Source organism: Cynoglossus semilaevis, chromosome 9 (genome assembly GCF_000523025.1).
Source record: "Cynoglossus semilaevis isolate Cse_v1.0 chromosome 9, Cse_v1.0, whole genome shotgun sequence".
In the NCBI taxonomy this organism is placed as follows: Eukaryota; Metazoa; Chordata; class Actinopteri; order Pleuronectiformes; family Cynoglossidae; genus Cynoglossus; species Cynoglossus semilaevis.
Window position 1 is genome coordinate 13,046,757 of NC_024315.1, and position 14,956 is coordinate 13,061,712.

At 39.9% G+C, this 14,956-nt stretch overlaps 1 protein-coding gene across 7 annotated transcripts in view; it reads left to right on the forward strand.

Moving 5' to 3' along the window:
* The window catches only part of sorcs1 (sortilin-related VPS10 domain containing receptor 1), a 129,522-nt gene that overhangs the window by 20,318 nt on the left and 94,248 nt on the right, over window positions 1-14,956 (forward strand). Inside the window, exon 1 of one of the 7 annotated variants that reach the window (XM_017035305.2) lies at window positions 7,371-7,636. The exons of the other annotated variants lie outside the window; for them this stretch is intronic. The gene's annotated coding sequence lies outside the window, so the exon portion shown is untranslated. Of the gene's footprint in view, window positions 1-7,370; window positions 7,637-14,956 lie in introns of those variants that run through there. 7 annotated transcript variants of the gene reach the window in all.

The following is a 14,956-nucleotide window of genomic DNA, read 5'->3' on the forward strand; positions in this document are numbered from 1 at the left end:
ATCTATCTATCTATCTATCTATCTATCTATCTACCTATCTATCTATCTATCTATCTATCTATCTATCTATCTATCTATCTATCTTGATTGGTCCTGTGACCTTTCTTTGATCAGCATTAACAGGTCAGACTGATATTAACCTGGTTAACAGGTCAAGTGTGGTTCAGGGCTGTGGGAGTGGGTGGTCGTCTGTAAAAGATGTGTGCAGGTCTACTGTATCCGCCATGGTGATGGAGGAACGTTGTCTTTTATTGATTTATTCCGTCTTTGTAGTTGGAGGAAGTGTAAAGAGCTGCTAAATGCTAACAGAGCAGAGGTCTCCCTGCTCCGTCATTAAGAGCCTCTCCAGGACTCGTCTTGTCTGAGAGCAGATCCTTGTCTAACGCCAACACCCCGACACACTAACTCCACTCTAATGAGCTCTGATTGTGCTCGTCTTTACCTGATCCCTCACTCTTTGTCTCATTACACAGACAAAGCTCTTCTCCCCCTCCGTCTCTCTGTTGTTCTGCTGAGGTGCCTGTGTTTGGTTTTCTGACTCCCTCTGCGGCACAACCATCTGCTTTGACTCATTTGGATTCAGGCGGAGCGTGACCGTTGTTGCCGGGACCGCATTCAAAGCAACAACAACATATTTTCACAGTGATATCTGAGATATCCTGCTCGTGTCACAACCTCCTCTCATTCAAGTTGTGCCAGAAAAACAAACGGATAAACAAACTTTGAACCTGCAGCCAATAAGAGCTGACAGCCGCTGAGAACCTGGACAGATCTGTGGTCCATCAGTGGACCAGCATGGGGACACACACCACGGCAACTATGTATACGGCCCTTAGGGAGGAGACTTCAGATGTTGTGTCACACTCATTCATATTCATCGTCACAACAACAGACCACATGGTGGCGATGAGCCAGGGGTCGGCGCATTATAGTGACCTCATTGGACAGTAACTGTGTAATGTAAGAAAACCTGCAAAAAGAAAAAAAAAAGATTTTAACAACAAAATACAAATACAAATGCATTAATATTTAAATATATAGGCCATAGTTTGAGAGTGTTGTTAGTGCATTACAACTGTGGTACACAAAGTTTTTCTTTAGTACTTTCTAGATAGTAGACAGGCAGACTTTTACAAAAGTACAAATGAGTGAAATTTTTCAACTGTGGGAAAACTAAAAAATGTAAAAATTAACAGTGGTTTGTCTTGTCATTTAGATAGCGCTGCTCCCCTCGGGTGCATACCCTACACTGGGAAACCTCTCTTTAATCCACTGTTTAGGTCGTGTCTCTAACCAATGGTGTGTCTGTAGGTTTAGAGAATGAGGACACGGTTAGTTATTAACTCTTAACTGACCGTTGGTGTGAATGTCCAATGTGTAACCCCTGCCTTTACCTGACGACTGCTGGGATTGGCTTCTCTCATCACATGACCATTGAAGGAGATGACCTAACACGTGTACCCAGATCCTCGGACCTCTGGACCTCACATGGAGGTGCATCATGAGTTGACAAAAAAAGGCCAAATACTTCCTCATTTATTCGTTGTTGTTGTTGTTGTTGTTGTTGTGCGCTGCATCACTGAGTTCACACTGTCAGTGGTTTTACCCAGAGGGAGAAGAATTTAGATTGTTCTGTTGACAAGCAGAGGGTTCTATATGGACGTGTCAGACGATATTTCACTAACAAATGAAGTCCATCATCATCTCACCCTGCAGCCGCTTGATTAAACCTGGGGCAGAGGGGCTGAGGGGGAGGCTGAGGGCCGGGGGCCAGGGCTCTGGCATGAAGCAGCTTCTCTCTCTCAGCGAGGAGCCCACTGTTCATTCTAACCATTGAGAAGAACAATGACCTGTCTACAGTGATTGATCGGCCCCTGCTGGCAGCTGGACAACATAGTTTTACCCCCCCCACCTCCTCTGGCTCCTCCAGCCTAGTGCTGCAGGAGAGTGCTGAAGGTCAGGCCGACAGACATCATTCACTGGTGGTTGATATGAGTATTCCACACACACAGCATAACATGTTTCGGCTATAATTGAGGAGCTCGTCTGTGTGTATCCCTCACTGGACTCTCCAGTCGGGTCAGAACCACACAGTGCAGACGACCATTTATTCTAATACATGGGAGCGGTGGCGTTTGGCAGCGTGTCCCTGTTCTGGGACGCAGCGTTTTTTTCTGAGTTCATATGTGGAGATATTAGAGCAGGGCAGCAGTGTGGAGCAGAGCAGGGATTCAGGACAGCAACATGACACTGATTTGGATTCATCTCACTGTGCAGCAGCAGCAGCTTCTAGAAACAAAAGTTTGTTAAAAAAAAAAAAAAACTCTCCATCACCAAAGTCCACTGAGAAGATGTACAATCTCATCTTTCTTCTTCCGCTGCTGCGACTCATTTGTAATGTTACCATAAGTTGTTTTTTTTTTAAATGCGCTGTTTTTAATTGAGTTTTTGTGTAGACAAAAATATTAATTTAAAAATGCATTTGTTTTTCCATGGCTGTTGTGACATTACATCTAGGGAGTTATTATTTTGGGTTTAGTTCTGGGGTGGCCTGTTACCTAGTGAACAAAATATCTGGCTCGGTTCAAATCCCAACCATGGATGGACTGCGGAGAGGCACCTGAATTCCGTGCAGCCCACGGCTCCTGTATGGAGGACTGAAGGTACCAAAAAAAAAAAAAAAAGAGGAAGACTTTATTGAAGCTGTAGGACTTATTTCCGACCAAGTTATTTACCACAGAGTGACTGTTACTCCAGGACCAGGGCACAATACACAGAGAGACTGCAGCTCTGGGGCATCAAAGTTCTTTGTGGATTTCCAGTTGGTCAATTTGCAGCGTTGTTCAGAGTGTCCTTAAACCTCTTTGTTCCGTGTTCCTCTTGATGGTCCTCTCTAACACTCAACATTCTCAACATACTGTGGGTCAGCAGGTCCTTCTTCTCTGATTGGTCAAAACTGCCCCTCACCAACTCCCTTGGATGCTCACAACAGCCCTCTATTGTATTTCTCCAGGCATGCTACTTCAGACCAATGGATCACACTAGATTAGTTAGCCCCGCCCACTGACTTTGATGGGCGAGTTCGATAGATAAAATTAATTTATGATCGAATCAAAATCGTTAAATAAATAGTGAAAATATTATATATGTTTTTAACATGAAATTAATTTGTATTAATTATTGACACATTTATATATTTAATTCCAATTTTAATTAATGACACATTTAAGTGATTATTTAATTATAAAATTGATTTATTTAATGACACATGTATCTATTTAATTACTTAATTACACATTTAAATAATTATTTAACAATGTATTTATTCATTTGATGATGGCACTCTCAGTCCTCCATACTCCTGTTTATCCAGTCTTAGTCACTGGAGTGTTTCATGCAGACTTTCCTTTAACCATTTTGTTGCCCCTGGCAAAATTATGGTTTGGCGCCCTCCTTCACTCTCAATGCAATTTTAATTATTTATTTAGTTGTGAAGAATTACGTCCTTGACCCCTCCTGCAGATGGCGCCATGGGCAACAGTCTGGGCGGCATATTCCAAGAGTCAGCTCTAGTTTAATGAATGTGTATCGGAAATGTGTGTTTATTTTAGGTGTAATCACAGTACTGACCAAAAAAACTCATAAAACATACTACACACATACTACACCTCTGGTAAAAGGTACATTTATAAAAAGAGTGGATCGATATGATGCAAATTGGACATTGAGAGTCTAAGGCAGAGGTTTTCAACTGGTGGTTCGCAGCCCCAAGGTGGTCCATGGAGTCACCCCAAGGTTGTTGTTAATTGCATTGGTGGTCCCTGGATCTAAATTGGTTAAAAGACTGGTTGAAATAACATTTTTGTTCTTGGACGTCACATGGGTGTCTTATTATTAGTGGTCAAACACATTTGATTTAATTTGATTTTTAAAACCTTTAATAATGTCGCAAATATTTGATAAGATGTGAATAATTAATTACACGGCTTCTAATTAAAGCCATTAACTCTTTAATTGAGTGCCATCAGCAAGATTCATTAAGAAAAGAAAAAAAGAAAGAACGAAACAGAAGTGAAAAAAAAAATGAAACTGCCTAGATACACATCTTTGCAGACCATCCTGAGGCTTCTTATTGGTTAGTTCATTCACTCTTTAACTTTTAATTCTATAGTGTGGTCTGGGCTGTGTTCATGAATTGTTCATTGTGTAAATAATTAGCATTCATACGAAAGAAACGCCCGCACTGCAGGTAAATCTCTCAGCGCATAAACAATTCAGGAAGTGTCATTAGGCTTGGAGGAAAACAAACTTTTTTATTTGTCTTTCGGAAAATGATGACAGCTGCAGCCTCCAGACCAACCGGGCTCTTTAGGAGGAAAATGACACTGATGCACAAGCTTTTCTCAGTGCAAATGATCGATGCCTCGCACTGAAAGGACTAAATTGCCACAATTTGTTTAGATCCCAGGCAGAGAATATTTTGCATTAATAAAACATTATCCATCATTAGCCCGGAACAGTGTGTGTGCCCATGTGTGTGTGCGCGTGAGCGACTGTCCCATTTTTAGCTCACGAAGTGCCTGTGCCTCTCGGAAAAATCAAAACACATATGTCTTGTCAGCGATGATCCTCCCCAGCCTGGAGATTTGAATAAGCCTAATAAAACATGTTGGTGTGTTTAAGGCGTGTGTGTGTGTGTGAGACTGTGTGAGTGTGTGTTGTCACAAACTCTGACTGTCCTCCTTCCCTGTTGAGTGATGACGTCCCTGTGTGAAAATGATGGGATGCATTTAAAAGTCATTTATCAGTGAAATTAAACATCAGTTTTAAGTGAAACGAGGACAGTCTTTTACAGAGAGACCAGGTGGAACCAGGTGAGACACTCTGACCAGGATTGATCTGAATGAGGACTTTTTTCAATTTGGTCATCCATATATATGTTCATTAGATCCATGTTCTGCTTCCATCTCGTCATCTCAGCAGTTCATTTTTGTTATGTTTTGAACGAAAAATAGTTTTGACTGTTTTTGCCTCTGGGTTTAGTTTTAGTTTTTGCTTTTGTTTTTTAAGTCAGTTTCCGGCATCTTCTCCAGTGGTGCTATTCTTTTCATGGGTGGATTTGTATCCAATTTAAAGTCTTATCTTTAGGACTCTTCCTTTAATCCTGACACAGTCTGATTGTATGAAACCGTTGTTACTTGTACAGTTTGTTATCTTGGGTTTTTTATCTTCTGTCTTTTGTTGTTGTTGTTGTTGTTGTTGTTGTTAAACCTGTGTTAAATCTTTCTGCCTTAGTTTTTTTTTTCCTTAAGTCTTGTATAAATATACATCTGACTTGACTTGAATGAATGTTTTTTCTAGGCTGAAAGTACAACAAAGACTGGATTTAAATGTAAGAGCAGCTCCAGTCTTCCCACTTCATCACTGAGAACAACTGCTGTGTCTGTCCTGCAGCAGGACACCTTCAGTGTAGGCCGTAAAGCTCAGAGTTTCCACATGATGGTTGTTTTCTCAGCACCATGTCAGCATGTTTGTAGAAACACGGAACACTGATCTCAGTACAACACAGAAGTACCGTCCTGGTCTTTAGGAGCAGAACCAGGAGCTGAGAGTCTTTTGACCAGGTTCCTTAAGACACGGTTTAAGTTTGCAACATACTGTAAGTCAGGGAGCTTCAACAGAGGGTGCACAACCCTCCGTGGAGGGGTCATGGAATATTTGGTTGAGAAGCTCAATCTCGACATCGGTTTAATCAAAGCACTGGACCAGATGTGACGCTATAAGCTTTCTGCACACAAGGAGGTGCCATAAGTGTGAATGGATGTCTATACATTGTATGTGATGCTGTGAAGGACTGGAGAACTGTCCAGGGTGTAGCATGAAGATTGGATTTGGCTGCAGCTCCTGTCATACACTTTATCTCCCCATCTTACCATTTCTTTGAGGGTCCTTGGCTTGAAAATTTCTGAAGACCAACAGCTTCCATCATCCTGAATGAACAGAGTAAATTTCCCATGGTTATAAAACACTCCATCAAACTTCCTTAGTCTTCTTTCGACTGAGGTATTTTCAGCAACATAACAGCAAAGATCTGTCTTTGGTACATTTTTACAGACAAACAAAAATGAAAATCAAAAAGGCTTTCATTTTTTTTATAACTTCAACTAAAGTAACTGAGACTGGAATTGAAGAATCGAACGAACAGGTACAAAGTGTCAGCAGCTGCCCTTTATCTGCAGCCTTACAAATGTCTGAGGCCGAGGGTTCACAGTTCGAATGGTTCTAATAACCACGACTCTCAGGAGGTTCCAGTTGAAGCTGAATTCCTGCCTCTTGTGTATTTACTGGGCCAAACAATTCACCTGGAACATGAGTAATGACATAGGTTGATTTTTAGAGATGGTATCAGAAATGACTGCTCCCCTCTCCAGAGTGACAGCTGACAAAATTTAAAATAGTTACATCTTCCCATGGAGCACAGAGGTAAAATATTCATCCAAATGACATATTTGCAAAGACATCATCCACCCACTGTCAGAAAGGTCTCTGGAGTTTTGTATGACGAGCTCGAGCACACACTCTAATTCTTTCTGTTTTAATCTGCTGTGGAACGACGCATGTTTGCTGTGGTTACACCTGACTCTGCTGGGAATGGTTCTGCTTCTGTTTCAGCTTTTATAACCAAAGGTGTTTTAGACCTTGTTAATAGAAGTAAACCCTTGATATGAAATCACTCAGTAAACAAGGAAGTAAACCCTTGATATGAAATCACTCTCTTTACGTAAAAAAAAGAAAACAAAAACAAAAACTTTTTTGACTACACATTAGATGTCACCTCTGGCAATGTGTTTTACAGATTTGTACAAATAGGCAAATGAGCTGAAAAAAAACATCTTATAGGATTTTTAAAAAACTCTTCATCTTACAGTACAGGTTAGTGGTTTGTTTGCAGTTTATATTCCTTTAGTTTCCTTTAGTTTATATGCTATATATATCCTCTGCAAGAGACCAAGCCTTAAGTTGTTTATATTCTGGCTGTCAATAAACTTCATTTATAGTCATAGTCATTTATAGACATTCATAGTCTTTAATGAATTATATTGTTAATTAGAAATTAATTGCTAATATGTATATATAGCCTATACAGTATATGTATAGATATACATATATATTAGAAAATAATTTCTAATTAACAATATATTATATATATATATATATATTATGGGTGTACTAAATATAACAGTTATTTGCGGTATTAAGCGCTACGGTTAATTTATCGTAACGTTTCCTAATGACCAAAGTCACAAAATAATATGCCGGAACTTTGGTTAAGTGCAACTCAAACGGAACCAAAAAAAGGTTACACAACACCCATGCGTTGGCTTGTTTGTTGTTGTTTTTTTCTCGGCCCCTGCAAGTTGCAGAAAAAACCACGATGGGAAAATGGCAGAGGAAGAGTTATTCACATAGACAGCGCATTAAATCAGCCGTGTGGGAATATTTTGGCTACTGAAGAAAATAACCCGGCTTGCCAGCATTTAAAGCATTCCGGAAAAGTGCGGCGAAAGGAGGAAATACATCCAACAGGTTTCATCACCTGCGGGGAAACCACCCGACATTGTTTGCCAAAGAAAAGGTAAACACACATTAACTGGTTTGAATTACGTCTGATTTCCAGATATTACATTTTACTTTTCGTATGTAAACGTAACGTATAACGTAACGCTTTTTATAAAATTCAATTTTGTTATGTAATTATTTGATATATATTATATAACATTATTAATTTTAAATGTAATATAATATATATACTGTATATTATTGTCAAATTTGGGTATTGTACATTTTAGTTATTAGAAATTAAGGAAACTTAAAGACCTACAAGGAATGTTCGTGTGATTTTACACATTCATAGTGTTGTAAAATCAATAAATGTATACTAATTATGATATTGTAATATCCCGATAAATTCTCTGGCAATAATTTTTTATACAGAAATATGTAATTGTGATATCCCTAATTTTTACTGATGTATTATTATAAAAAAATATAATGCAGAATACAGAATTTATACCAGGCCATTAAGGGAGATGCACAGTTGTTTTATTTTATAAATACTCCATTAAAAAATTACGGCCAGTACATATTAAACACGCTGTAAACCATTCCTGAGTGACAGCATTAACTCTATAGTGAAGCTATACAAATCAAGCTGTCGTTCTTTGTGACCTGGTGAACCTGCTGATGTTCTGGACATCTGTGTTCTTCAGCTGTCATTCACAGATGCTGTGACGTGACACTCTTTGGTTCTGATGTTTCCCCACATGCAAATGAAATAGACTGTGTGACATTTAAGTGAAGGCAGGGCCTTTGCCTGTGCCTCCTCTCTGCCTGACTGTCTCCCTGACGGTGTTATCTGTGAGACTGATGCAGCCAGTCCTGGTGACATGATGGCTTGGCCATGGCTCCTGCAGAGGAACACTCTGTATCATTCACTTAGGCTCACACACCACAGCATGTGGCACAATAGTCTGCAATCTGACCTGAGTGCCAAAAAGAAGTTGTCAAGTCTGTTCAAAATTTTGGGAAAAGCCTGCTTCTAGAGGCAAATCACCGGCCCTCATGTTGTCACGTTGAGTTCTTGGGGCTTTTAGCTGAGAGCCTTTTGCACAGTTTGAGGTCGGGTCACTTGGGGTCAGAGCGACTTTGTACAAAGGGATACGATTTTATGGTACGATTGTTACCATAAATAAAAACCTTTTGCATCTGCTTGCTGTATTTCAAAGTATTAGTAATATACGTAACTTTTTACTTATAGAGTTGTTGGTGAAGGGGGTGTATTAAACAGATTTACATTTAGGTTCTATAAACTAATGTAGTCATCATAAACTGGCAAACCTACAGAGATGACAATATCAGTTGTTTGTAAAGTTCATTTGTGTTTTCACCTGGACATATCTCTGATTACAACTCGTCACTGGAACAACACATGAGCCACGAGTTCATTCATAGACTTAAATAAATGTAAAATATTGGTTTTGGAATTCTCCTTCTGCAGTAATTGGGAATTCAGTCTGTGTTATCTGGGGACGTTGTCGCTCAGCATTAAGGCAGAACTGAGAAAGTGTGTTGTTTTTTCAGTTTTCAATTTATTTCTTTATGCCTGATTTCATATTTATAGGATCCCAGCACTGTTCCTTTTTGATGGCGGTTTTACCCGAGCATATTAAAAATGGACCACTGCCACGTGTATGGACATGTGGAACTGTTAACCCCAGGGAGGGGGCTACTGACAGCTGCCTACAAACTGAGGCCTCTGTACACGTATTTAAGACAAGTCCTGCGTGAGTTGCGGGAAGTGCTGAGTGGGAGAGAGAACGGACCGACCAATGGAACGTTTTCTTTAGTTATCAACCATGCTCACAGCTCTATGAGATTTCCCATGAGGCTCAGAGCAAACAAAGCTTGCAGTGAAGCCAGTGAATGACCCTTCAGCAGAACTAGGGCTGCTGCTGCTCTTAGTACCATGGGACCTGAAACAAAACCCGGCCTGGACTTAACTGAGCCAATCAGACCCTGGGAGAGCTTAATTCAATCAACTCCTGCAGAGAGACGTCCTTCTCACTGCTCTGTAGTCTTGGATTTCCACGTGGGCATGGTTTCCCTTTAGACCTCATCATGGCTTTGAAATCAAATCATCCCCACAAACCAAGTCCCTGGATGTACTATCTGGGTGTGTGAGGACTTTAATGGCACCAAATGGGATCAGAGATTCCAGTCATTTATTGTAAGTCCATAAGTCCTTGGCTCATTGTGGAGGACTCTAAGACACGGGCTACCATAGGATCATGTCAGCAGTAAAGGATTCCTCTGAATCTATTTGATCTCATTAAAATGCTCTGTAGCATGCAGTCATGCCGCACATGGCTTCGTGCAGCTGTGGAGCTCTGACATGCGTTTGCTGCAGGGATGAGACAGACTGAGGTTGAACTGATTTAGAGAAGATGAAGAGATTTTGGAGAAAGAAAAAAAAAAGGATTTTGTTTGTTTATGTAAATCACCCATGTCTACAACGTGTTTTTAACAACTTTAATTACAACTGCTCCTGTCTGAAATGCGTTCAGCCTTATGTTTCAAACCATTGGAGATGCAGCCCAGTTAAGTCTTATTGTTGTGTAATTGGACAGTTTAGCCCGTAGAGTTTGAAATTCTGTTGCAGACCGCTCTGGTTGAGTTTTTCCATCTGTCACTGAGACTCGAAAGTGAATGTACAAAAAGACCCAGAATAAGTTGTTGTGTAAACGAACCCACGAATGTAGCCTCAGGGAGCATGATCAAGAGAAGTAATAATAATATTGATAGCTTTATTGATCCCGCGCTGGATGGGAAATTGTTAGATCTGCTACTGTAGGTTGCCCCTAGGAGGTGCCATGTATGTATTTCCTCTGGAATTTGAACCCAAAACTTTCTTGAAAAAAAAAAAAATAGAATATCTTTCAGTGTCATGATAGGCTTGGAAGCTGGAGATTCAAACCCAGGTCTTCTGCACCATTGTCAGAGGTGTAGTCCCCTGGGCTATATTGCCATAGCAGTGCCTGTGTTGTTTGAGCACTTATATTTAGTGATGCATCAATCAAGCAGCCAGTGATAGAAACCTGCCAGCTCACTTACTGCTGGTTTTGCTGATAATTTTGGGCACGTGTTCTGTTCCAGAGAACAGGAGAGAAAGGATGTAGTTATCCTGGAAGTACTTTACAATGAGTAAAGAAAACTCCAAACTCCCCTTTGGAATCGAACAGAACGACAAGCAATCAGACACTTAATACACCGTCGCCCAGCCAAACGTGCCGAGCTGATGTGACTCAGCAGTTTTTCAGAAAGCCGTGCAAGTATTTGTGTACTCGCACATTCCTAATGCTCCAACATGCCGTCATATTTGCCCTGTTGTTCGGTAGAATCATTACATATCTATTTACCAGTGGGAGGTTTATCGCTGCTTCGAACATGGTGATTTTATAGTGTGCTTTTATGACTGATGCATAGTCTGGTCTGACTGCGCTGTAGTGTGTGTGTGAGTGAGTGACTGTGTGAGGTTCCTGTACCAAAGAAAAAGACCATCCTTAGACCTTTATACCAATTCTTACTAACTTTTTTCCTTCCAAATATTCTGTTTTTTTGTTTGTAAACATGGTGCTTTTAGCTCCATTCCCCTGTCCTGTAGGTGGTGCTAGCTACTCATTTCATGCCCTTATCCCATGATTCAGATATGCCTATTGTATGTCTATTGTTTTATATAAATCTGGTCTGGAGATCCTTCATAACTTAAGTGATTGTCACCTAGATTAGAAGTTTAAGTGACTCAAGACATTTGTAATTAGCATCTAGCCTGTTTGCGGCAGTTAAGCTGTAGTGTCTTGCATAGACTTTAGCTGCAAGTTATCTGTGCACTAGTTTAGCACTTAATTTATTAGCATCTTTTGGAGGCTGTGGTAGTGTGTTTGTTTTTTTATTTTTATTTAAAACTCTTAGCTAAGCTAACACTTGCTGGCCTTTTTGTTTCAATTATTAAATACACATTGATAAACTCTATGGGAGCTTTGTAGTATACTGTATATTCTGAGCTGACCTTCAATATAAATCCTTCCATATAACATTTACTCTGCTGCACTTAAGTCTACAAAGAACATCAGTGCTCCATGTGGACCACAATGGAATATTATATTTCAACTTGGGAGTTAGCAGCGGATGAGATAATTGTTTTTGTGTAATTTTAAAGGAATTGATTTCCAATATGGACCCTGGTGCAGTCAGGAGAGCCGTTTACAAATCCACACAAAGTCTCTCCTAGTGAAAATACAATGTGTATTTGTACTAATATGTGTCATTATCTCACACAGTCACGTTTATAAAAATCCGCTCACAGCTCAACTGTCCCTTAGATAGTTCCACCCTGCAGTGCAGTTTGGAATCTCTGATGGATCTAGTACTTTCATTCCCTTCACTTTTACTTTCTTTTTTTTTTAGGATCAGTATTTTTAACTTCCCACTCCAAGCCTGACTATAGACTATATATGTTTCCCAAATGCAGCCACAGAGTGGCCCTGTCTGCAGGCCTTTAAATAAAGCCGTCGGGAAACAGTACTTCTGTCGAAGACTTGTGTCTTCCACATGTTGACATGTTTCCAAGGTGACCAGTCCGTTAGAAGACAGGTGTCTGTCTGATGGTTGGACATACAGTTGATAACTGACAGGAGTTCTGTTCTGCAAATGACGATATGGAGGAACTGCTCTGTAAAAAATGTCCTTCAGATTCAATGCAGAGACAGCAGCCTGGTGCCAGTGTGGGGGAGACAATGACTTTGGTGTCTGGCAGAAATCTCCACTACAGCCCTCACCCCTCCCACCCTCACCCACATTCCCAGTGGGACGAGACAGAATTTACATAACTAACATCTTGATTTGCTGTAAAGTGAAATTAGGGGCCTGCGTTACGTTTAATTAACTCAGTGAGGCTTCTGGTAATTAAAAAAAAGTCTTCTGTTCCCCAGTGTTCAGTAGCAGAGAGGAAGAGAGGTAGGGAGAAAGAGAGAGAGGTGGAAAGAAAGAATGATAGCTGAGTAGAAAGAGAGAGTACAGGAGAGCCAGGAAATGAGAGAGGGGGAGAGAGTGAGAGAGTGACAGTGAGATAAACAGTCAGAGAGAGAGAGATGTTGGTTTAAAAGGAATGAAAAGTAAAGATAAAGAAAAGAGGACAGTGTAAACCGGTCCCTAAAATGATCAACACAGATCATTTCCAGGTGTCTGTATGAGTGGGTGAGTGGAATAATGTCGTTTATCTGTGTCTAAAGCCCTGGGTCCCACCCTCTGATGTGGACCGGTGCAGCTGTGTGATGTGTCTCGGCTGTGATCACTTTATTCTCATCTCGTTATTCAAATCCAACAGTGAAATCGTACCCTTCTATTTTACGTCAGCCAGTTTTTAATGATTATTTTGATTTGCACATGGAAAGTTGAAAATGGAAATTCAATTAAAAAATCATATAAAAGTTTGCACGCTTGAGGGAGACGGGAAAGTTAGTGCAGCAATAAAAGATGAATGAGAAGGAGTTTAATAAGAGCAGACTGAGTGAATAAAGGTGCTGCTTTTGAAACTGTCTAAATGATACAATCACTCCGGCGGATGGATTTTACTGCAGGAGGAAAGAAAGGAGAAGGAAAAGTGATCAGGACATTATTTTTTTATTGGTCATTTTATTATACTGTAAATGATAAGAATCAGAAGGCGCATGTGTTAACGATGGGAACACGCACGGATCACTCTGCATCTGTATGAAGAACTACTCAGATACACAGTACTGGGCTGAAGTTAAAGGCAGGTGTTCACAGTACAGGGCTGCTGCTAGCCATTTCAAGGTCTGGGAGGAGCCCCGTACGCCGCCCTCGTATTGCTTTATTCATTGTTTTATTTTTCAAATCAATATATCTTAATGGAAATATTTTAGCATTATGAAATGAATTTGAGATTTCTTTTAATGAGCTGCTTGCTAGCATTGATGGATGTAGCATTTACTGCATTCTCTATATTTTTCAGTCTAGTTTTCCTCCGAATCGCGTGACCTTCCTGTACCGGGGATACAAGCCAAAAAACAAGTCCATAATCGTGACAATTGGACTTTTCCTTTAAAAATATAGATATTTTAAGATTGACCCCTTAGCTCCTCTACATTTGTGTTTAAATACTTGATGAAGAGGAGGAACACTATGTCTTATAGTAGATTAATTCTTACATTGTAGATCCTAAGAATATCTGATGCTGAAAAACGTTCTAAATGTATTTTTCTGCATGGCCACGGTGCACACGAATGTTCTTATAAAAATTACTGCATGAATTTTTAAAGAACTCAACCATAATTAAAGCACACATGGCTGCAGTCACCATTCAACCTGATGTGTCCATTTAAAAATCACTAATGAATCAGCAGCGCGGCAACCTCCTTATCTGGTACAAGCTCGGTGCGATTTAGTGCCCACACTTTATAACACTCGCGTCCTTATGATATGGTGTGATTATTAAACTTGTATCCCGGCTCCTGTGCTTTTATTTTATGCGCAGCATTAATCTTTGTTATGCATTTACCTGGAAACTGCAGAGTGACAGGAAGACGGCGTCTGTACAGCCTGGGGTTGGACCGTACAGTGTGTCTGAAAGTGGTTCCCTAATGGGAAACGTTTAGAGAATTTTAACTAAGCCATAATCCCTAAATAGATGAAATTACCTCCAAATGCTGCACGATGTTTAATTCATGAGCAATAATAGGCAGATAATACATCTGAATAAAAAAGAGAAAAGCCCCAAAACTTTAGCAACACAACACACACAGTCTTAGTCCTGCCTTTGTCTGACTTTGTTTTCAGTGATATTTAAAAATGTTCCTTATAATCCTGGCTTTAAATAATTAAATTACTTTGTCTGGAAATAAGACAAAAAAACTTTTCTGCCATTGATAAATTGTGTTAAAACTATCGATTTAATCTCAGCTTTCTCAAATCTTTCATATTTGGTGTAAACACTGCCCTTTAGGTGGCACTAATGTACCAAAATGTAATTGTCAGCCAGAAGAACACAATAGGGAGAATGTGATTGGGTGAAAGTTCTTCACATTTAATTTGACTTTTATTACAGTGTCAAATATTTGATAAAATGTATTGAAACAGGATTCTTAGCCTCTTGAATTATTTTTTGGTTGTGTCCCAACACTAAGGTGTGTTTTATTTGTCTTCCTTTATGGTCTTTAGAGTTCTGTTCCTCTGACTTCATGCACCTTCAGAAAAACTCCAGGCTGATGTTGGCTGATTAGCTCAGTGCTGCAAAAAGGGAAAACCCAGCTCAGCTGTGTTCATTTTGCGTCATTTCTTTTATGCTTACACTTGCAATTTCTGTTCCAAGCATCACCTA